This window comes from Calliopsis andreniformis, unplaced genomic scaffold (assembly GCF_051401765.1).
Source record: "Calliopsis andreniformis isolate RMS-2024a unplaced genomic scaffold, iyCalAndr_principal scaffold0002, whole genome shotgun sequence".
NCBI classification, from domain to species: domain Eukaryota; kingdom Metazoa; phylum Arthropoda; class Insecta; order Hymenoptera; family Andrenidae; genus Calliopsis; species Calliopsis andreniformis.
In genome coordinates this window covers 26,493,033-26,509,315 of record NW_027480423.1, presented here as the reverse complement: position 1 = coordinate 26,509,315, position 16,283 = coordinate 26,493,033, and positions in this window count along the sequence as shown.

The following is a 16,283-nucleotide window of genomic DNA, read 5'->3' as shown; positions in this document are numbered from 1 at the left end:
ACCCTAGGGCGTTGCTCCAACAGATTGAATAGTTAGGGCCTTAGAAGTCAATGCCCGAAGCATAAAAGGCAATAATAGTACAACAGTTCTTCCATCATATAACAGGAATAATTGCAACCAGTTTGAATGTGATGGTCATTTATACGTTCCGGGCAACCTAGGATTCACTCTAGGCCGTTGTTCCACCAGATCGAATAGTTAGGGCCTAAGAAGTCAACGCCAGAAGGATAAAATCAATATAAGTACAACAGTTTTTTAAATCGTATAAAATGAACAATTGCAAACATTGTGAAAGTAATGGTCATTTCTACGTTCCGGGCAACCTAGGCGTCACTCTAGGGCGTTGCTCCACCACATCTAATAGCTACGGCCTTAGAAGTCAACGCCAGAAGAATAAAATACAATAAAGATGCAACAGCTTTTCCATCGTATAAAGCGAATAATTGCAACCAGTGTGAAAGTTATGGTCATTTCTACTTTCCGGGCAACCTAGGCTTCACCCCAGGGCGTTGCTCCAACAGAATGAATAGTTAGGACCTTAGAGGCCAATGCCCGAAGCATAGAATGCAATAAAAATACAACAGTTTTTCCATGATATAACAGGAATAATTGCAACCAGTTTGAAAGTGATGGTCATTTCTTCGTTCCGGGCAACTTAGGCTTCACTCTAGGGCGTTGTTCCACCATATCGAACAGTTAGGGCCAAAGACGTCAACGCCAGAAGCATAAAATACAATATAAATATGACAGTTTTTCCATTGTATAAATCGAATAATAGCAACCAGTCTGAAAGTTATGGTCATTTCTTCGTTCCGGGCAACCTAGGCTTCACACTAGGACGTTGCTCCACCAGATCGAATAGTTAGGGCCTTAGAAATCAACGCCAGAAGCATAAAATACAATAAAGATGCAACAGTTTTTCCATCGTTTTACAGGAATAACTGCAACCAGTGTGAATGTACTGGTCATTTCTACGTTCCGGGCAACCTAGGCGTCACTCTAGGGCGTTGCTCCACCTGATCGAATAGTTAGGGCCTTAGAAGTCAACGCCAGAAGCATAAAATGCATTAAAGATGCAACAGTTTTTCCATCGTATAACAGGAATAACTGCAAACAGTGTGACAGTACTGGTCATTTCAACGTTCCGGGCAATCTAGGCTTCACTCTAGGGCGTTGCTCCACCAGATCAATCAGTTAGGTCCTTAGAAGTCAACGCCCGAAGCATAAAATGCAAAATAAATAGAACAGTTTTTCCATTGTATAAAACGAATATTTGCTACCAGTGTAAAAGTTATGGTCATTTCTACGTTCCGGGCAACCTAGGCTTCACTCTAGGGAGTTGCTCCACCAGATCGAATAGTTAGGGCCTTAGAAGTCCACGCCCGAAGCATAAAATACGATAAAGAGGCAACAGTTTTTCCATCGTATAAAACGAATGATTGCTACCAGTGTGAAATTTATGGTCATTCCTACATTCCCAGCAACCTAGGCTTCACTCTAGAGTGTTGCCCCACAAGGTCGAATAGTTGGGTCCTTAGACGTCAACGCCAGAAGCATAAAATACGATATAAATACAACAGTTTGTCCATCGTAGGACAGGAATAATTATAACCAGTGTGAAAGTTATGGCCATTTCTACGTTCCGGGCAACCGAGGCTTCACTCTAGGGCGTGGCTCCACCAGAACAAACAGTTAGGGCCTTAGAAGTCAACGCCCGAAGCATAAAATACAAAATAAATGGAACATTTTTTCCATTGTATAAAACGAATAATTGCTACCAGTGTGAAAGTTATGGTCATTTCTACGTTCCCGGCAACCTAGGCTTCAGCCTAGGGCGTTGTTTCACCAGTTCGAATAGTTAGGGCCTAAGAAGTGAACGCCAGAAGCATAAAATACAATATAAATACATCAGTTTTTTCATCGTATAAAACGAATAATTGCAACCAGTGTGATAGTTATGCTCATTTCTACGTTCCGGGCAACCTAGGCTTCACCCTAGGGCGTTGCTCCAACAGATCGAATAGTAAGAGCCTTAAAAGTCAATGCCCGAAGCATAAAACACAATATAAATACAACAGCTTTTCAATCGTATAAAACGAATAATTGCAACCAGTGTGAAAGTTATGGACATTTCTAAATTGCGGCCAACCTAGGCTTCACCCTAGGGCGCTGCTCCACCTGATCGAATAGTTAGGGCCTTAGAAGTCAACGCCAGAAGCATAAAATACAATAAAGATGCAACAGTTTTTCCATCGTTTTACAGGAATAACTGCAACCAGTGTGAATGTACTGGTCATTTCTACGTTCCGGGCAACCTAGGCGTCACTCTAGGGCGTTGCTCCACCTGATCGAATAGTTAGGGCCTTAGAAGTCAACGCCAGAAGCATAAAATGCAATAAAGATGCAACAGTTTTTCCATCGTATAACAGGAATAACTGCAAACAGTGTGATAGTACTGGTCATTTCAACGTTCCGGGCAATCTAGGCTTCACTCTAGGGCGTTGCTCCACCAGATCAATCAGTTAGGTCCTTAGAAGTCAACGCCCGAAGCATAAAATCCAAAATAAATAGAACAGTTTTTCCATTGTATAAAACGAATAATTGCTACCAGTGTAAAAGTTATGGTCATTTCTACGTTCCGGGCAACCTAGGCTTCACCCTAGGGCGTTGTTTCACCAGTTCGAATAGTTAGGGCCTAAGAAGTGAACGCCCGAAGCATAAAATACAAAATAAATAGTACAGTTTTTCCATCGTATAAAACGAATAATTGATACCAGTGTGGAAGTTATGGTCATTTCTACTTTCCGGGCAACCTAGGCTTCACCCTAGAGCGTTGTTCCACCAGATGGAATAGTTAGGGACTAAGAAGTCAACGCCAGAAGCATAAAATGCGATATAAATACAACAGCTTTTCCATCGTATAAAACGAATAATTGCAACCAGTGTGGAAGTTATCGTCATTTCTACGTTCCGGGCAACCTAGGCTTCACACTAGGGCGCTGTTCGACCAAATCGAATAGCTAGGGCCTTAGAAGTCAACGCCCGAAGCATAAAATACAAAATAAATAGAACAGTTTTTCCATCGTATAAAACGAATAATTGCTACCAGTGTGAAAGTTATGGTCATTGCTACGTTCCGCGCAACCTAGGCTTCACCCAAGGGCGTTGTTCCACCAGATGGAATAGTTAGGGCCTAAGAAGTCAACGCCAGAGCATAGAACACTATATAAATACAACAGTTTTTCCATCATATAAAACGAATAATTGCAAGCAGGATTAAAGTTATGGTCATTTCTACTTTCCGGGCAACCTAGGCTTCACCCTAGGGCGTTGCTCCAACAGATTGAGTAGTTAGGGCAAAAGAAGTCAACGCCAGAAGCATAAAATACAAAGTAAATAAAACAGTTTTTCCATCGTATAAAACGAATAAATGCTACCAGTGTGAAAGTTATGGTCATTTCTACGTTCCGCGCAACCTAGGCTTCACCCTAGGGCGTTGCTCCACGAGATGGAATAGTTAGGGACTAAGAAGTCAACGCCAGAAGCATAAAATGCGATATAAATACAACAGCTTTTCCATCGTATAAAACAAATAATTGCAACCAGTGTGGAAGTTATCGTCATTTCTACGTTCTGGGCAACCTAGGCATCACACTAGGGCGTTGTTCCACCAGATTGAGTAGTTACGGCCTTAGAGGTCAATGCCCGAAGCATAAAATACAATATAAATACAACAGTTTTTCCATCGTGTAAAACGAATAATTGCAACCTGTATGAAAGTTAACGTCATTTCTACTTTCCGGGCAACCTAGGCTTCACCCTAGGGCGTTGCACCAACAGATTGAATAGTTAGGGCCTTAGAAGTCAACGCCCGAAGCATAAAATACAAAATAAACAGAACAGTTTTACCATCGTATAAAACGAATAATTGCTACCGGTGTGAAAGTTATGGTCATTTCTCCGTTCCGGGCAACCTAGGCTTCACACTAGGGCGTTGCTCCACCAGATCGAATAGTTAGGGCCCTAGAAGTCAACTTCAGAAGCATAAAATACAAAATAAATAAAACAGATTTTCCATCGTATAAAACGAATAATTGCTACCAGTGTGAAAGGTATGGTCATTTCTACGTTCCGCGCAACCTAGGCTTCACCCAAGGGCGTTGTTCCACCAGATCGAATAGTTAGGGCCTAAGAAGTCAACGCCAGAAGCATAAAATACGATATAAATACAACAGCTTTTCCATCGTATAAGACGAATAATTGCAACCAGTGTGAATGTAATGGTCATTTCTACGTTCCGGGCAACCTAGGCTTCACTCTCGGGCGTTGCTCCACCAAATCGAATAGCTAGGGCCTTAGAAGTCAACGCCAGAAGCATAAAATACAATAAAGATGCAAAAGTCTTTCCATCGTATAACAGGAATAACTGCAAACAGTGTGAAAGTAATGGCCAATTCCATGTTCCGGGAAACCAAGTCTTCACTCTAGGGCGTTGTTCCACTAGATCGAATAGTTAGGGCCTAAGAAGTCGACTCCAGAAGAATAAAATACAATATAAGTACAAAAGCTTTTCCATCGTATAAAATGAATAATTGCAAACATTGTGGAAGTAATGGTCATTTCTACGTCCCGGGCAACCTAGGCGTCACTCTAGGGCGTTGCTCTACCACATCTAATAGCTACGGCCTTAGCAGTCAACCCCAGATGAATAAAATACAATAAAGGTGCAACAGCTTTTCCATCGTATAAATCGAATAATTGCAACCAGTGTGAAAGTTATGGTCATTTCAACTTTCCGGGCACCCTAGGCTTCACTCTAGGACGTTGTTCCACCAGATCGAACAGTTAGGCCCTAAGAAGTCAACGTCAGAAGCATAAAATACAATATAAATATAACAGTTTTTCCATCGTATAAAACGAATAATAGCAACCAGTGTGAAAGTTATGGTCATTTCGACGTTCCGGGCAACCTAGGCTTCACCCTAGGTCGTTGTTCCACCAGATCGAATAGTTAGGGCCTTAGAAGTCAACGCCCGAAGCATAAAATACAAAATAAATGGAACAGCTTTTCCATCGTATAAAACGAATAATTGCTACAAGTGTGAAAGTTATGGTCATTTCTACGTTCCGCGCAACCTAGGCTTCACCCTAGGGCGTTGTTCCAACAGATGGAATAGTTAGGGACTAAGAAGTCAACGCCAGAAGCTTAACTTGCGATATAAATACAATAGCTTTTCCATCGTATAAAACGAATAATTGCAACCACTGTGGAAGTTATCGTCATTTCTACGTTCCGGGCAACCTAGGCTTCACACTAGGGCGTTGCTCGACCAGATCGAATAGCTAGGGCCTTAGAAGTCAACGCCCGAAGCATAAAATACAAAATAAATAGAACAGTTTTTCCATCGTATAAAACGAATAATTGCTGCCAGTGTGAAAGTTATGGTAATTGCTACGTTCCGCGCAACCTAGGCTTCACCCAAGGGCGTTGTTCCACCAGATGGAATATTTAGGGCCTAAGAAGTCAACGCCAGAAGCATAGAACACTATATAAATACAACAGTTTTTCCATCGTATAGAACGAATAATTGCAACCAGTATGAAAGCTAACGTCATTTCTACTTTCCGGGCACCCTAGGCTTCACCCTAGGGCGTTGCACCAACAGATTGAATAGTTAGGGCCTTAGAAGTCAACGCCCGATTCATAAAATACAAAATAAACAGAACAGTTTTACCATCGTATAAAACGAATAATTGCTACCGGTGTGAAAGTTATGGTCATTTCACCGTTCCGGGCAACGTAGGTTTCACTCTAGGGCGTTGATCCTCCAGAGGGAATAGTTAGGGCATAAGAAGTCGACGCCAGAAGCATAAAATACAAAATAAATAAAACAGTTTTTCCATCGTATAAAACGAATAATTGCTGCCAGTGTGAAAGTTATGTTCATTTCTACGTTCCGCGCAACCCAGGCTTCACCCTAGGGCGTTGTTCCACCAGATCGAATAGCTAGGGCCTTAGAAGTCAACGCCCGAAGCATAAAATACAAAATAAATGGAACAGCTTTTCCATCGTATAAAACGAATAATTGCAACCAGTGTGAAAGTAATAGTCATTTCTACGTTCCGGGCAACGTAGGTTTCACTCTAGGGCGTTGATCCGCCAGAGGGAATAGTTAGGGCATAAGAAGTCAACGCCAGAAGCATAAAATACAAGGTAAATAAAACAGTTTTTCCATCGTATAAAACGAATAATTGCTACCAGTGTGAAAGTTATGGTCATTTCTACGTTCCGCGCAACCTAGGCTTCACCCTAGGACGTTGTTCCACCAGATGGAATAGTTAGGGACTAAGAAGTCAACGCCAGAAGCATAAAATGCGATATAAATACAACAGCTTTTCCATCGTATAAAACGAATAATTGCAACCAGTGTGGAAGTTATCGTCATTTCTACGTTCCGGGCAACCTGGGCTTCACCCAAGGGCGTTGTTCCACCAGATGGAATAGTTAGGGTCTACGAAGTCATCGCGAGAAGCATAAAATACGATATAAATACAACAGCTTTTCCATCGTATAAGACGAATAATTGCAACCAGTGTGAATGTAATGGTCATTTCTACGTTCCGGGCAACCTAGGCTTCTCTGTCGGGCGTTGCTCCACCAAATCGAATAGCTAGGGCCTTAGAAGTCAACGCCAGAAGCATAAAATACAATAAAGATGCAAATGTCTTTCCATCGTATAACAGGAATAACTGCAAACCGTGTGAAAGTAATGGTCATTTCCATGTTCCGGGAAACCAAGTCTTCACTCTAGGGCGTTGTTCCACTAGATCGAATAGTTAGGGCCTAAGAGGTCGACGCCAGAAGAATAAAATACAATATAAGTACAAAAGATTTTCCATCGTATAAAATGAATAATTGCAAACATTGTGAAAGTAATGGTCATTTCTACGTCCCGGGCAACCTAGGCTTCACTCTAGGGCGTTGCTCGACCAGATCGAATAGCTAGGGCCTTAGAAGTCAACGCCTGAAGTATAAAATACAATAAAAATACAACAGTCTTTCCATCCTATAACAGGAATAATTGCAACCCGTGTGAAAGTGATGGTCCTTTCTACGTTCCAGGAAACCTAGGCTTCACCCTAGGGCGTTGTTCCACCAGATCGAATAGTTAGAGCCTTAGGAGTCAACGCCCGAAGCATAAAATACAAAATAAATGGAACAGCTTTTCCATCGTATAAAACGAATAATTGCAACCAGTGTGAAAGTAATAGTCATTTCTACGTTCCGGGCAACGTAGGTTTCACTCTAGGGCGTTGATCCGCCAGAGGGAGTAGTTAGGGCATAAGAAGTCAACGCCAGAAGCATAAAATACAAAAGAAATAAAACAGTTTTTCCATCGTATAAAACGAATAATTGCTACCAGTGTGAAACTTATGGTCATTTCTACGTTCCGCGCAACCTGGGCTTGACCCTAGGGCGTTGTTCCACCAGATCGAATAGTTAGGGCCTTAGGAGTCAACGCCCGAAGCTTAAAATGCAAAATAAATGGAACAGCTTTTCCATCGTATAAAACGAGTAATTGCAACCAGTGTGAAAGTAACAGTCATTTCTACGTTCCGGGCAACGTAGGTTTCACTCTAGGGCGTTGATCCGCCAGAGGGAATTGTTAGGGCATAAGAAGTCAACGCCAGAAGCATAAAATACAAAATAAATAAAACAGCTTTTCCATCGTATAAAACGAATAATTGGAACCAGTATGAAAGTTAACGTCATTTCTACATTCCGGGCAACATAGGCTTCACCCTTGGGCGTTGCACCAACAGATTGAATAGTTATGGCCTTAGGAGTCAACGCCCGTAGCATAAAATACAAAATAAATAGAACAGTTTTTCCATCGTATAAAACGAATAATTGCTACCAGTGTGAAAGTTAAGGTCATTTCTACGTTCCGCGCAACCTAGGATACACCCAAGGGCGTTGTTCCACCAGATGGAATAGTTAGGGCCTACGAAGTCAACGCGAGAAGCATAAAATACGATATAAATACAACAGCTTTTCCATCGTATAAGACGAATAATTGCAACCAGTGTGAATGTAATTGTCATTTCTACGTTCCGGGCAACCTAGGCTTCTCTCTCGGGCGTTGCTCCACCAAATCGAATAGCTAGGGCCTTAGAAGTCAACGCCAGAAGCATAAAATGCAATAAAGATGCAAAAGTCTTTCCATCGTATAACAGGAATAACTGCAAACAGTGTGAAAGTAATAGTCATTTCTACGTTCCGGGCAACGTAGGTTTCACTCTAGGGCGTTGATCCTCCAGAGGGAATAGTTAGGGCATAAGAAGTCAACGCCAGAAGCATAAAATACAAAATAAATAAAACAGTTTTTCCATCGTATAAAACGAATAATTGCTACCAGTGTGAAAGTTATGGTCATTTCTACGTTCCGCGCAACCTAGGCTTCACCCTAGGGCGTTGTTCCACCAGATCGAATTGTTAGGGCCTTAGAAGTCAACGCCCGAAGCATAAAATACAAAATAAATGGAACAGCTTTTCCATCGTATAAAACGAATAATTGCTACAAGTGTGAAAGTTATGGTCATTTCTACGTTCCGCGCAACCTAGGCTTCACCCTAGGGCGTTGTTCCAACAGATGGACTAGTTAAGGACTAAGAAGTCAACGCCAGAAGCTTAACTTGCGATATAAATACAACAGTTTTTCCATCGTATAAAACGAATAATTGCAACCACTGTGGAAGTTATCGTCATTTCTACGTTCCGGGCAACCTAGGCTTCACACTAGGGCGTTGCTCGACCAGATCGAATAGCTAGGGCCTTAGAAGTCAACGCCCGAAGCATAAAATACAAAATAAATAGAACAGTTTTTCCATCGTATAAAACGAATAATTGCTACCAGTGTGAAAGTTATGGTCATTGCTCCGTTCCGCGCAACCTAGGCTTCACCCAAGGGCGTTGTTCCACCAGATGGAATAGTTAGGGCCTAAGAAGTCAACGCCAGAAGCATAGAACACTATATAAATACAACAGTTTTTCCATCGTATAAAACGAATAATTGCAACCAGTATGAAAGTTAACGTCATTTCTACTTTCCGGGCAACCTAGGCTTCACCCTAGGGCGTTGTACCAACAGATTGAATAGTTAGGGCCTTAGAAGTCAACGCCAGATTCATAAAATACAAAATAAACAGAACAGTTTTACCATCGTATAAAACGAATAATTGCTACCGGTGTGAAAGTTATGGTCATTTCTCCGTTCCGGGCAACCTAGGCTTCACTCTAGGGCGTTGCTCTTCCGTATCGAATAGTTAGGGCCCTAGAAGTCAACGTCAGAAGCATAAAATACAAAATAAATGAAACAGTTTTTCCATCGTATAAAACGAATAATTGCTACCAGTGTGAAAGTTATGGTCATTTCTTCGTTCCGCGTAACCTAGGCTTCACCCAAGGGCGTTGTTCCACCAGATGGAATAGTTAGGGCCTACGAAGTCATCGCGAGAAGCATAAAATACGATATAAATACAACAGCTTTTCCATCGTAGAAGACGAATAATTGCAACCAGTGTGAATGTAATGGTCATTTCTACGTTCCGGGCAACCTAGGCTTCTCTGTCGGTCGTTGCTCCACCAAATCGAATAGCTAGGGCCTTAGAAGTCAACGCCAGAAGCATAAAATACAATAAAGATGCAAAAGTCTTTCCATTGTATAACAGGAATAACTGCAAACAGTGTGAAAGTAATGGCCATTTCCATGTTCCGGGAAACCAAGTCTTCACTCTAGGGCGTTGTTCCACTAGATCGAATAGTTAGGGCCTAAGAAGTCGACTCCAGAGAATAAAATACAATATAAGTACAAAAGCTTTTCCATCGTATAAAACGAATAATTGCAAACATTGTGAAAGTAATGGTCATTTCTACGTCCCGGGCAACCTAGGCGTCACTCTAGGGCGTTGCTCCACCACATCTAATAGCTACGGCCTTAGCAGTCAATCCCACATGAATAAAATACAATAAAGGTGCAACAGCTTTTCCATCGTATAAATCGAATAATTGCAACCAGTGTGAAAGTTATGGTCATTTCTACTTTCCGGGCACCCTAGGCTTCACCCTAGGACGTTGTTCCACCAGATCGAACAGTTAGGGCCTAAGAAGTCAACGCCAGAAGCATAAAATACAAAATAAATAGATCAGTTTTTCCATCGTATAAAGCGAATAATTGCAACCAGTGTGAAGGTAATGGTCTTTTCTACGTTCCGGGCAACCTAGGCTTCACTCTAGGGCGGTGCTCCACCAGATCAAATAGTTAGGGCCTCAGAAGTCAACGCCGGAAGCATAAAATCCCAAATAAATAAAACAGTTTTACCATCGTATAAAACGAATAATTGCTACCAGTGTGATAGTTATGGTCATTTCTACGTTCCGCGCAACCTAGGCTTCACCCGACGGCGTTGTTCCACCAAATGGAATAGTTAGGGCCTAAGAGGTCAACGCCAGAAGCATAAAATACGATATAAATACAACAGCTTTTCCATCGTATAAAGCGAATAATTGCAACCAGTGTGGAAGTTATGGTCATTTCTACGTTCCGGGCAACCTAGGCTTCACCCTAGGGCGTTGTTCCACCAGATCGAATAGTTAGGGCCTTAGGAGTCAACGCCCGAAGCATAAAATACGAAATAAATGGAACAGCTTTTCCATCGTATAAAACGAATAATTGCAGCCAGTGTGAAAGTAATAGTCATTTCTACGTTCCGGGCAACGTAGGTTTCACTCTAGGGCGTCGATCCGCCAGAGGGAATAGTTAGGGCATAAGAAGTCAACGCCAGAAGCATAAAATACAAAGTAAATAAAACAGTTTTTCCATCGTATAAAACGAATAATTGCTACCAGTGTGAAAGTTATGGTCATTTCTACGTTCCGCGCAACCTAGGCTTCACCCTAGGGCGTTGTTCCACCAGATGGAATAGTTAGGGACTAAGAAGTCAACGCCAGAAGCATAAAATGCGATATAAATACAACAGCTTTTCCATCGTATAAGACGAATAATTGCTACCAGTGTGGAAGTTATGGTCATTTCTACGTTCCGGGCAACCCAGGCTTCACTCTAGGGCGTTGCCCGACCAGATCGAATAGCTAGGGCCTTAGAAGCCAACGCCTGAAGTATAAAATACAATAAAAGTACAACAGTCTTTCCATCCTATAACAGGAATAATTGCAACCCGTGTGAAAGTGATGGTCATTTCTACGTTCCAGGCAACCTAGGCTTCACCCTAGGGCGTTGTTCCACCAGATGGAATAGTTAGGGCCTTAGAAGTCAACGCCCGAAGCATAAAATACAAAATAAATGTAACAGCTTTTCCATCGTATAAAACGAATAATTGCAACCAGTGTGAAAGTAATAGTCATTTCTACGTTCCGGGCAACGTAGGTTTCACTCTAGGGCGTTGATCCTCCAGAGGGAATAGTTAGGGCATAAGAAGTCGACGCCAGAAGCATAAAATACAAAATAAATAAAACAGTTTTTCCATCGTATAAAACGAATAATTGCTGCCAGTGTGAAAGTTATGTTCATTTCTACGTTCCGCGCAACCTAGGCTTCACCCTAGGGCGTTGTTCCACCAGATCGAATAGTTAGGGCCTTAGAAGTCAACGCCCGAAGCATAAAATACAAAATAAATGGAACAGCTTTTCCATCGTATAAAACGAATAATTGCAACCAGTGTGAAAGTAATAGTCATTTCTACGTTCCGGGCAACGTAGGTTTCACTCTAGGGCGTTGATCCGCCAGAGGGAATAGTTAGGGCATAAGAAGTCAACGCCAGAAGCATAAAATGCGATATAAATACAACAGCTTTTCCATCGTATAAAACGAATAATTGCAACCAGTGTGGAAGTTATCGTCATTTCTACGTTCCGGGCAACCTAGGCTTCACCCAAGGGCGTTGTTCCACCAGATGGAATAGTTAGGGCCATAGAAGTCAACGCCCGAAGCATAAAATACAAAATAAATACAACAGCTTTTCCATCGTATAAAACGAATAATTGCAACCAGTGTGGAAGTTATGGTCATTTCTACGTTCCGGGCAACGTAGGTTTCACTCTAGGGCGTTGATCCGCCAGAGGGAATAGTTAGGGCATAAGAAGTCAACGCCAGAAGCATAAAATACAAAATAAATAAAACAGTTTTTCCATCGTATAAAACGAATAATTGTTACCAGTGTGAAACTTATGGTCATTTCTACGTTCCGCGCAACCTAGGCTTGACCCTAGGCCGTTGTTCCACCAGATCGAATAGTTAGGGCCTTAGGAGTCAACTCCCGAAGCATAAAATACAAAATAAATAGATCAGTTTTTCCATTGTATAAAACGAATAATTGCAACCAGTGTGAAGGTAATGGTCTTTTCTACGTTCCGGGCAACCTAGGCTTCACTCTAGGGCGGTGCTCCACCAGATCAAATAGTTAGGGCCTTAGAAGTCAACGCCGGAAGCATAAAATCCCAAATAAATAAAACAGTTTTACCATCGTATAAAACGAATAATTGCTACCAATGTGAAAGTTATGGTCATTTCTACGTTCCGCGCAACCTAGGCTTCACCCTAGGGCGTTGTTCCACCAGATCGAATAGTTAGGGCCTTAGAAGTCAACGCCCGAAGCATAAAATACAAAATAAATGGAACAGCTTTTCCATCGTATAAAACGAATAATTGCTACAAGTGTGAAAGTTATGGTCATTTCTACGTTCCGCGCAACCTAGGCTTCACCCTAGGGCGTTGTTCCAACAGATGGAATAGTTAGGGACTAAGAAGTCAACGCCCGAAGCATAAAATACAAAATAAATGGAACAGCTTTTCCATCGTATAAAACGAATAATTGCTACAAGTGTGAAAGTTATGGTCATTTCTACGTTCCGCGCAACCTAGGCTTCACCCTAGGGCGTTGTTCCAACAGATGGAATAGTTAGGGACTAAGAAGTCAACGCCAGAAGCTTAACTTGCGATATAAATACAATAGCTTTTCCATCGTATAAAACGAATAATTGCAACCACTGTGGAAGTTATCGTCATTTCTACGTTCCGGGCAACCTAGGCTTCACACTAGGGCGTTGCTCGACCAGATCGAATAGCTAGGGCCTTAGAAGTCAACGCCCGAAGCATAAAATACAATATAAATAGAACAGTTTTTCCATCGTATAAAACGAATAATTGCTACCAGTGTGAAAGTTATGGTCATTGCTACGTTCCGCGCAACTTAGGCTTCACCCAAGGGCGTTGTTCCACCAGATGGAATAGTTAGGGCCTAAGAAGTCGACGCCAGAAGCATAGAACACTATATAAATACAACAGTTTTTCCATCGTATAAAACGAATAATTGCAACCAGTATGAAAGTTAACGTCATTTCTACTTTCCGGGCAACCTAGGCTTCACCCTAGGGCGTTGCACCAACAGATTGAATAGTTAGGGCCTTAGAAGTCAACGCCCGATTCATAAAATACAAAATAAACAGAACAGTTTTACCATCATATAAAACGAATAATTGCTACCGGTGTGAAAGTTATGGTCATTTCTCCGTTCCGGGCAACCTAGGCTTCACTCTAGGGCGTTGCTCTTCCAGATCGAATAGTTAGGGCCCTAGAAGTCAACGTCAGAAGCATAAAATACAAAATAAATAAAACAGTTTTTCCATCGTATAAAACGAATAATTGCTACCAGTGTGAAAGTTATGGTCATTTCTTCGTTCCGCGCAACCTAGGCTTCACCCAAGGGCGTTGTTCCACCAGATGGAATAGTTGGGGCCTACGAAGTCATCGCGAGAAGCATAAAATACGATATAAATACAACAGCTTTTCCATCGTACAAGACGAATAATTGCAACCAGTGTGAATGTAATGGTCATTTCTACGTTCCGGGCAACCTAGGCTTCTCTGTCGGGCGTTGCTCCACCAAATCGAATAGCTAGGTCCTTAGAAGTCAACGCCAGAAGCATAAAATACAATAAAGATGCAAAAGTCTTTCCATCGTATAACAGGAATAACTGCAAACAGTGTGAAAGTAATGGCCATTTCCATGTTTCGGGAAACCAAGTCTTCACTCTAGGGCGTTGTTAAACTAGATCGAATAGTTAGGGCCTATGAAGTCAACGCGAGAAGCATAAAATACGATATAAATACAACAGCTTTTCCATCGTATAAGACGAATAATTGCTACCAGTGTGGAAGTTATGGTCATTTCTACGTTCCGGGCAACCTAGGCTTCACTCTAGGGCGTTGCCCGACCAGATCGAATAGCTAGGGCCTTAGAAGCCAACGCCTGAAGTATAAAATACAATAAAAGTACAACAGTCTTTCCATCCTATAACAGGAATAATTGCAACCCGTGTGAAAGTGATGGTCATCTCCACGTTCCAGGCAACCTAGGCTTCACCCTAGGGCGTTGTTCCACCAGATGGAATAGTTAGGGCCTTAGAAGTCAACGCCCGAAGCATAAAATACAAAATAAATGTAACAGCTTTTCCATCGTATAAAACGAATAATTGCAACCAGTGTGAAAGTAATAGTCATTTCTACGTTCCGGGCAACGTAGGCTTCACTCTAGGGCTTTGATCCTCCAGAGGGAATAGTTAGGGCATAAGAAGTCAACGCCAGAAGCATAAAATACAAAATAAATAAAACAGTTTTTCCATCGTATAAAACGAATAATTGCTACCAGTGTGAAAGTTATGGTCATTTCTACGTTCCGCGCAACCTAGGCTTCACCCTAGGGCGTTGTTCCACCAGATCGAATAGTTAGGGCCTAAGAAGTCAACGCCCGAAGCATAAAATACGAAATAAATGGAACAGCTTTTCCATCGTATAAAACGAATAATTGCAGCCAGTGTGAAAGTAATAGTCATTTCTACGTTCCGGGCAACGTAGGTTTCACTCTAGGGCGTTGATCCGCCAGAGGGAATAGTTAGGGCATAAGAAGTCAACGCCAGAAGCATAAAATACAAAGTAAATACAACAGCTTTTCCATCGTATAAAACGAATAATTGCAACCAGTGTGGAAGTTATGGTCATTTCTACGTTCCGGGCAATGTAGGTTTCACTCTAGGGCGTTGATCCGCCAGAGGGAATAGTTAGGGCATAAGAAGTCAACGCCAGAAGCATAAAATACAAAATAAATAAAACAGTTTTTCCATCGTATAAAACGAATAATTGCTGCCAGTGTGAAAGTTATGTTCATTTCTACGTTCCGCGCAACCTAGGCTTCACCCTAGGGCGTTGTTCCACCAGATCGAATAGTTAGGGCCTTAGAAGTCAACGCCCGAAGCATAAAATACAAAATAAATGGAACAGCTTTTCCATCGTATAAAACGAATAATTGCAACCAGTGTGAAAGTAATAGTCATTTCTACGTTCCGGGCAACGTAGGTTTCACTCTAGGGCGTTGATCCGCCAGAGGGAATAGTTAGGGCATAAGAAGTCAACGCCAGAAGCATAAAATGCGATATAAATACAACAGCTTTTCCATCGTATAAAACGAATAATTGCAACCAGTGTGGAAGTTATCGTCATTTCTACGTTCCGGGCAACCTAGGCTTCACCCAAGGGCGTTGTTCCACCAGATGGAATAGTTAGGGCCATAGAAGTCAACGCCCGAAGCATAAAATACAAAATAAATACAACAGCTTTTCCATCGTATAAAACGAATAATTGCAACCAGTGTGGAAGTTATGGTCATTTCTACGTTCCGGGCAATGTAGGTTTCACTCTAGGGCGTTGATCCGCCAGAGGGAATAGTTAGGGCATAAGAAGTCAACGCCAGAAGCATAAAATACAAAATAAATAAAACAGTTTTTCCATCGTATAAAACGAATAATTGTTACCAGTGTGAAACTTATGGTCATTTCTACGTTCCGCGCAACCTAGGCTTGACCCTAGGCCGTTGTTCCACCAGATCGAATAGTTAGGGCCTTAGGAGTCAACGCCCGAAGCATAAAATACAAAATAAATAGATCAGTTTTTCCATTGTATAAAACGAATAATTGCAACCAGTGTGAAGGTAATGGTCTTTTCTACGTTCCGGGCAACCTAGGCTTCACTCTAGGGCGGTGCTCCACCAGATCAAATAGTTAGGGCCTTAGAAGTCAACGCCGGAAGCATAAAATCCCAAATAAATAAAACAGTTTTACCATCGTATAAAACGAATAATTGCTACCAATGTGAAAGTTATGGTCATTTCTACGTTCCGCGCAACCTAGGCTTCACCCTAGGGCGTTGTTC